This window comes from Bos javanicus, chromosome 13, assembly GCF_032452875.1.
Source record: "Bos javanicus breed banteng chromosome 13, ARS-OSU_banteng_1.0, whole genome shotgun sequence".
In the NCBI taxonomy this organism is placed as follows: domain Eukaryota; kingdom Metazoa; phylum Chordata; class Mammalia; order Artiodactyla; family Bovidae; genus Bos; species Bos javanicus.
Window position 1 is genome coordinate 70,170,118 of NC_083880.1, and position 7,704 is coordinate 70,177,821.

General features: G+C 49.0%; 1 protein-coding gene across 9 annotated transcripts in view; it reads right to left on the bottom strand.

Annotated features, from left to right (window-relative positions):
- The window catches only part of CHD6 (chromodomain helicase DNA binding protein 6), a 201,299-nt gene extending 196,940 nt beyond the window's left edge, over positions 1-4,359 (bottom strand). For 8 of the 9 annotated variants that reach the window (XM_061437616.1, XM_061437610.1, XM_061437613.1 and 5 more), the window contains exon 1: positions 4,164-4,357. The gene's annotated coding sequence lies outside the window, so the exon portion shown is untranslated. Of the gene's footprint in view, positions 1-4,163 lie in introns of all 9 variants that reach the window. The other variant, XM_061437617.1, reaches the window with a different exon arrangement.
- Positions 4,360-7,704: the final 3,345 nt, after the last annotated feature.

Consider the following 7,704-nt stretch of genomic DNA (forward strand, 5'->3'; position numbering starts at 1 on the left):
CACAAGGGTATCAAAGGCCTCCATGAAATGAACCAAAGAGAAGAACATTTTGGCAAGGAAAAATCAGCTGCATTCCCCTTGTGCACTTCATGGTTATTACTGTACTGGGCTAACCCTGAACTCCCAAGTGCCCTAGAAAGACCTCTTTTGCACTATGGCGGGTGGGATGGGGGAACAGCCCTCACTGTATTCCAACTTGCCTTTTCAATGACAAATTCTCGAAATGGAGAAGTGAAAAGGGATGGGTGTACAAAACGCAAGCAAAGTGTGCTAGTTAATCTAGCACCATACCACAAAAGCATGACAGCACACTCCAGCTTTTTAAGAAATCTTTTTAGAGCATACTAGTGGTAAAAAAGGATATATGTGCTTTGGATGGAGATGATGTGTGTTCAAATTCTGGCTCTAACCTGAACCAGCTTCATGGCCTTGAACAAGTTACTTCATTTCTCTGAGCTGTAGTCCATGGAGCTCCTGGATTGGCTAAGAAAACAAGGTTTTGTTTTGTTTTGTTTTCCCTCATCTCTTGTAGTCCCAGCACCTGGCTAAGTGCTGGACCCAGACCAGCTATTCATTCATTCAATGCTAGTTCTTTTTGTTTCCCTCACAAGGGTGTCGTAGTCTATGGCAAACAAAACTTTTCTCTAGGAAATAAGATCTCTAAGCTCTAGATGTTTTTTAGGTATTTCAGAGTTTTCAGTATAGTAATAATCTGGTACGGGGAAATGCAGGCAGTTGCATGGGATCCACTGTAGCTTTTCACCTAAATCTGACTAAAGCTTCTGTGAGGGCTGGAAGTATAAAGAGAACTACTATTTACTAAAAATAAAACAATTGTGGGGAGAGGGATAAATTAGGAGTTTGGGATTAACAAATACACATTACTATATATAAATAAACAACAAGGACCTACTGTATAGCACATGGAACTATGTTGAATATCTCATAACAACCTATAATAGAAAAGAATCTGGAAAAAGTATATATATGTATATATAACTGAATCTGTAAAAGTATATATACATATATATATAAAACTGAGTCACTTTGCTTGTACACCTGAAACTAACACATCACTGTAAATTAACTATACTTCAATTTAAAAAACAAATTTCAAACCTTGCTATACTGGGGAGGATGAGAGAAGAGGGTGAGGACACAGTCTTCTCAATTGATTTAGATACTGTCATTGTGTCATAGTACCAACGATATTTATGCAGGTAGAATCCTCAAATCCTAAAGCCTGTTCAAAAGGGTTCAGAACATGAATCCATGTGTGACTCCATGTGGTTATTACAAAGTCTTCCAGTGAAAGTTGAAAAACATAAGGCACCTACAGTCGCAAGCCTGTTCCCTCATGGCTTAACACAGGAAGACGTAACCGCAAACTCTGCTTGGGGCAAAGTCATACATTCAAGAAAACTTGAAAACTTCTTGGCAACTTCTCTAAATCAGAGAGCTCCAAGACACGGTAGCCCCAGGGCCTGCTGTTCCTGATAGGTTTTCTATAATATAATGGCAAAACAACTTACAAATGAGACAGTGGTTTCTAAAGAGATAAGATTCTGCTTCAGATTTTCTTTGGTACTTGTAATAGTTATAAGTAAATCAATAAATACAAAAAATGAACTGCCAAAGGATCTTCCAGAAATGCAGTAATGTTACTTGTTACTTGCGGCCTCTCACTTCACTTTCAACTGGCCATTCAATGTTTCACTTGATTTGTCTGGAAGTAATATACTGATGAGTTCAAAGAACTTCTGACTATACTGATAATAAATTATAAAAATAACGGGAAAGCCATAGAACATTAAAAAGTTGTGGGAAAGGTGATCCTATTCCAAGACTTTACAGTGCAATAATAACTAAATGTAAAAAGCAAGAAAATCATTGCAGTATGAAAGATGTGACTTGGACTTCCTAGTAGTCCAGAGGTTGAGAATCCTCCTGCCAGTGCAAGGGACATGGGTTCGATCCCTGGTCTGGGAAGATCCCACATGCCGAGGGGCCCCCACGCCACAACAGCAGCAGGAGAAGCCACTGCAATAGGAAGCCCACCAAACGCAACGAGAGAGGAGCCCCCACTGGCTGCAACTGGAGAGAGCCCACACACAGCAACGAAGACCAAGTGGGCAGCCAAAGATAAATAAATTAAAATTTTTTTAAAAATGTGACTCCAGGCAGACTGTGGTAGCACAATGAGACACAACTAATTTCACAACAGATCTAGGTTTACTTTGCCCAAGGCCAGACTATAGCCGAGAACAGTATCCTAATCTGGTAAGGGAGATTTCTAAGTTAGCAAAAAAAAAAAAGGGGGGGAGGGAGGAAGTTGTAAAGGTTAGTTTTTAATAGTCTATTAATCAAGAAAAAAAGCTTAAATAATTCATCATAATTCATCTAGGAATTCTGCCCTGGGACAGAAGTCCAAAATTAATCATTTCACCACTCCACATTTTCCCAGGCCTTTGGTTACAGGCATGCACGGCTTATACGAAACCACCTGTTCTGGTTGGCACACATCCTTTCACTTGATGGTTCACGCCTAATCATTTTTATCACACATGGATCTCAAACCTTCTCTCTATTCCCAGAGAGCCACAAAGTTTAGAAAAACTATCTCCTTGAGGTTGCCAGCCTGATCTTCCCATTTGGAATACCAGCAAATTCTCCTGTGCTATGCAGCTGATGGGGACAAATCTCCAGTAAGAAAGACAGTTCATAATTAGTCTCGGGAACACAGCAGTAGTCCCTGTCTGGACTTTTGTACGGGTCCCAAGCGTATCCCCTCAAAGTACATCTAAATTTGGAGCCTACTGGGATGGTATTCCTATAAGCCATTTGAGAAACAAAAATCGAATTTCAGGCAATACTGCAGACACTCTAAAAACTGTAAAAATGTTTAAATGGGTATCTTCTCTGTTCATGGATCTGCCACACCAGAAAGGAGCAGTGTAGAGGGGGTGGGAAATAAGGCGCATACACAGCTCCAGAGATGCCTGAGATGTTAGGGATTCGCTAGCAACCTTGGCCAGACTACTAATGGTCCATAAACCCTCATTTGGAGAACACGGGCCTACAGGTTCAAAATCGAATTACAGTGCCTTATTAGATCACACGCTACCGAAACCACAGTCACAGCAGTCATAACTGGAACTAGGAACACTTTCCGTACACAAATATAAGTGTCTGCTTATGCATTTTTAATCGGATCAAATAAAACTGAAGCTGCAAACAAACTCAAATTTCAATTATCTCACTAGTGAGGGGATTTCCTAATAGCGTCTTTTTAAAAACCAAGTAGCTGCCAACCCTTTGCACATCTGACAGGCACGTCCCTGGAAATTTGGGAGCAACAGACTCCGTTACTTCTCAACAGCCAAGGAAAGAAATACCCTGAAAGGGAGAGATTCCTTTTTTTTTTTTCCTTTACGCTCCAACATGCAATCTAATAATGCACAAAACTTGGCTGCGGGGTTGCTGGACACCTCCAGGGTTCCAATTCTCGGGGCGAGTGCGCGCTAGTGCGTAAGAAGGGGGCGGAGGGGGTGCGCGCTCCGGGGACGCGCCGGGGGCCCCCGCCCCCTCCCGGAGCAGCAGCCTGGCACCAGCCCACCCTCCTCCACCCCTGCAAACAGACGCAGGACGCCAATAGAGCAACTTCTCCGCGGGGGCGGCGGGGGGAGAATAGCGGTCACCCCTGCCCCGCCGCGGCACGACCGGGGTCCCTCCTCGGCCGGGTTCCGAGGAGGCGGGGGGCGGGGGAAATGGGGGAGCCCTTCGCACGCCCCGCCTCCGCCCGCCTGGCCCGCGGCCGGGGGTCTGCCCGGACCCCCGCCCCTCCGCGCGGCCCGCAGCGGCGCACTCCCAAGGACGGCCACCCGGCCGGAGCGCGGCCTGAGCGCGAGCCCGGAGCGGAGCGCATGCGGAGGCCGGCCCCTAGCCTCAGGCCTCAGGCCGCCGCCTGCCCTCCGCCAGGCCGCCCGCCGCCGGCCCCAGCTCGGACCCGGGCCGGGCCTCGGCGGTGCCGCCGCAGCCCCTCATCCTGGCTTCATTCATAGGGGCACCCCAGCCCGGCCGGCGGGGCGGGGCCGGGAGCCCGCGGAAAAGGCTGGCCCGCCGACGCCGGGGAGGAAAATAAAAAGTTTAAGAGAAGAACTTACCTAAAATGGCTCCTGCAGCAGCCAAAATACAAACAGCTATTATTTGGTGAAGTTTAGCTCAGACACCCTGCAAGGACACCCTAACCCGGATCGGGCCCGCCTTCCCTGCCATGCCATTGGGCTTCGCCGGCCCAAAATACAGCGTCATTGGTCAGCCCGGCTGCCGCTCAGGCAGAAGCCCATTTCAAGCTTGCTTGCAGGGGCGAGTGATGGGCTCGCTCCATTGTGCTCGTATTTGCATGGATGTGATAGCGGCGCTGATTGGCCGGCGCCGGGGGCCGCCCCGCCCCCTGCCTCGCGCCCCCCGCCTCGGAGACGCCGCGGCGCGCGGCCCCGCCCCCCGGGACGGAGCGGCGGGGCTACGGGGGCGGGGCGGGGCCGGGGTCCTGCGGCCCGAGAGGGCGGGGCGGGGTCCTGCCCGCCGCAGAAGGCAGGCAGGGGGCGGGGACCTGGAGCGCGCTCCGGCGGGGCGGGGAGGGGGTTCCTCCAGCAGGTGGAGGTCTCTTAGGTATTGGGCTGGACAACTGGAACACCCGGGGCTGGCATCTCCGGGCCCGGGAGAAGATGTGACTGGGGTCCCGCGCGACAGATAGATTGCTCTGGGGCCGAGGTTCCGTAGGTCAGGAAAAGATGCCGAGGATCCAGGCGAAGAGTAGCTCTGTCTCCAGCCACATCCCTGCCAGTCCCCCTGGCTCCCTGGCACTCCTGGCACACGGGCTTCTTCCCAAGGACCATCCCCCCCCTCCCCGCGCCCGCCCCGCACACCCCGGGAGGTTTCCGCTTTGGGGGAATCTTGCAACACCTTGGGTATATACCTCTCTAAAATCAGGGGTCGAGCTTTGGTAGTTTTATGTTCTGCCCTGTCTCCCTCACTATCCTTGTAGCATCCTCAAGGACAGGGCCCAGCACATGGCAGGGATTCAACTAATTGTCTTAATATTCTTCCGTTCATTCGTTAGTAGTTAATTTTTGAATGCCCACTAAATGCCAGGCATTGATCTGAGACTGGAGATACAGGGGTTAGTAAGACAATGGCCTTGCTCTGGTGCGATGGACATGCTAAGGAGAAAGAAAGACAGTAAGTAAATACAAGGGGAGAGGTAGGGCTAAGTGCTATGAACAAAATAGACGGAGGCAGAGAGGAATGGGGAGTTGGCCCTGTCAGGCTGATTACTCTGTATACCATCCCATTACTGCCACCTCCCAGATCCAAGTCACCTCACCACTTTACCCCCTGTTTGCTTCCCTCATAGGTGTTTCCTTAGCACCCACAAAAATAAACAAAACAAGGTTGGATTCTGACTGTAGAAGCTTATTTCACCTTATTTAAAGTAGGAATGATCTGAGTCCCAGTGATTCCAAGAGCCGTTTGTCTGATACATTCAAGATGAACACGGTTGACTTTGTCAGAGGTAGCTGTAATGATTTAGAAGAGCCTTACTGCACCCCCAGAGAGAGGATATTTTTAGTGTCTTTGAAACCCCAGCATTCCTATGGTTTTCAGCCTGTGGCCCCAACTCTCTTTTTTGGACCAATTCTTCAACTTCTTGGCAGACCCAGAGATTTCATCAATTTGAAAATACAGATAGCAGCCCCCGTCCCACCTGTCAACCTCACCTGTGCACATTTCTCTCTTTTAACTCAAGACTGGCCACGATGTATCATGGTCCTTCCCTCCTCCCTTCTTTTTCTTCCTTCCTTAACTATTGAGCACCAGCTATGTTCCAGGTATTGCTTTAGACACAAAAGACAGCAGTAAATGAGGCAGATGATATCTGTGTCCTCAAGGAGCTTATTGTCTAGCTGAGTACAAGGGGGAGGTTGACGCATGGATTCTGAAGAGCTCCAGTCCTGCCCAGCTGGAAAGCGGACTTGCCCCCCTGAACCAGCTGCTGCAGGGGCTGAAGCAGGACCAAGCAGCTGGTAGCCACAGCTTCTCCAGTCTGACTCCAGGATCAAGGTTTTAAAACTGCTCATGGGATTTGGGTCTGTGAACTTTAACTTCTGGAAAGGGGCTGGGAGTAGAATTGTATTAGAGGCAGAGTTGGTGAGTCCAACATGGGAATCAAGCAGTCCTCATTTCACGCACTCAAATCTCTTGCCCACGAAAGATGAAAGCATAAATGAGGTGGGGGAGAGGGAAGAGAGTGTATATGCCTAAGCACAGAAGCACGGACAGTATTGGGAGGTGTGGGACGGAGAGGGAGGGGGGAGGTAGATGTGTCAGTAATTCCTCTTCTTAAACTCAAGAAGAGTCAGTAGCACGTAAGAAATTAAACACACGCAAAGACACGAATGTTATATCACTAAACAAGAAATCTATAGGAGTGCATGATTGATTCACAAATGAATGATACAGGTACAAGCGAAGGAAAGATCTGGTCACTGTACTCAGGAGAGGCAGCAGTCCTGACCTTCGAAGAATCTGGTTTGTAGAACTGAGCAAGGTGAGTGGAATCAGACCCTTAAAACGCTTCCACAGTATCCAGAGGCTGGTGAGGAAACCCAGGCAGCTAAGTGTCTTCTGGTTGTATCCATCCATGGGGACGTCTTAGCCTGGGTTTTCCAGAACGCAGAGCCTGACTCTGTAGGGCAGGAATGAGAGGCAAAAGGAGGAAGGCAGGGAAAAGGGAAGAGCCAGTGCCAGGATAATTGTCCATCTCCTCTTCTAAGTGCTGCTGATGGCTCCCACTCAAGGGATCGTCCTCTCAGAATCCATATAAAATGAGACTCAGTACAGCCTGCGGGAGGTGGAATGGAAGGAAGCTTATCTACCAATTCATCTTGAATGATTTCTTATTCACTCCAGTTGTTTGTGCTTAGGTGCCAATGTGGGTTCTGAGGTGGCCCCAAAACTTGGTGTCAAGGAGTGTGCAGCAGGGCCACAGGGCAAAGAATTATTGGGGTACAGTTACGTGGAGTCATCCAGCCTTGCAGAGCTGGATGCTACAGCAGCTGGCAGGGACAGGCGTGGTTGCCACTAAGAGGTCCTGGAGTTCTGACGCCGGGGTGACACCAGTGATGCATGACTTTCTGTAAAAAATCCTTGTTTACAAAGAAAGCAATCCTTAGGAGCTCTGAAGGGGAGCCACATAAGGGCTTCCGACAGTTCTGGAACTTTGTGACGGCAGCTCCACCAACATGAGCTGCATCCTGCCTGACCACATTCTCTCTTGTCTTTCCGCCTCTGTTCACTTGTCTGTTTTTAGACTGTGAGCTTCTTTTTAAAAAATTTTGTTTATTTATTTTAGGCTGCGCTGGGTCTTCGTTGCTGCACGCAGACTGCTCTCTAGTTGCAGCACAAGGGTTTCTCGGTGTGTTGGCTTCTCTTGTTGCAGGGCACAGGCTCCAGGGGCAAGAGCTTCAGTAGTTGCAGCTCTTAGGCTTAGCAGTTGGGGCCTGTGGGCTTAGTTGCCTGCAGCATGTGAAATCTTGGCAAACCAGGGATTGAACCCATGTCCTCTGCATTGGCAGGCAGATTCTTAACCACTGGACCATCAGGGAAGTCCTCTAGACGGTGAGCTTCTCTATTGTTCTTGCT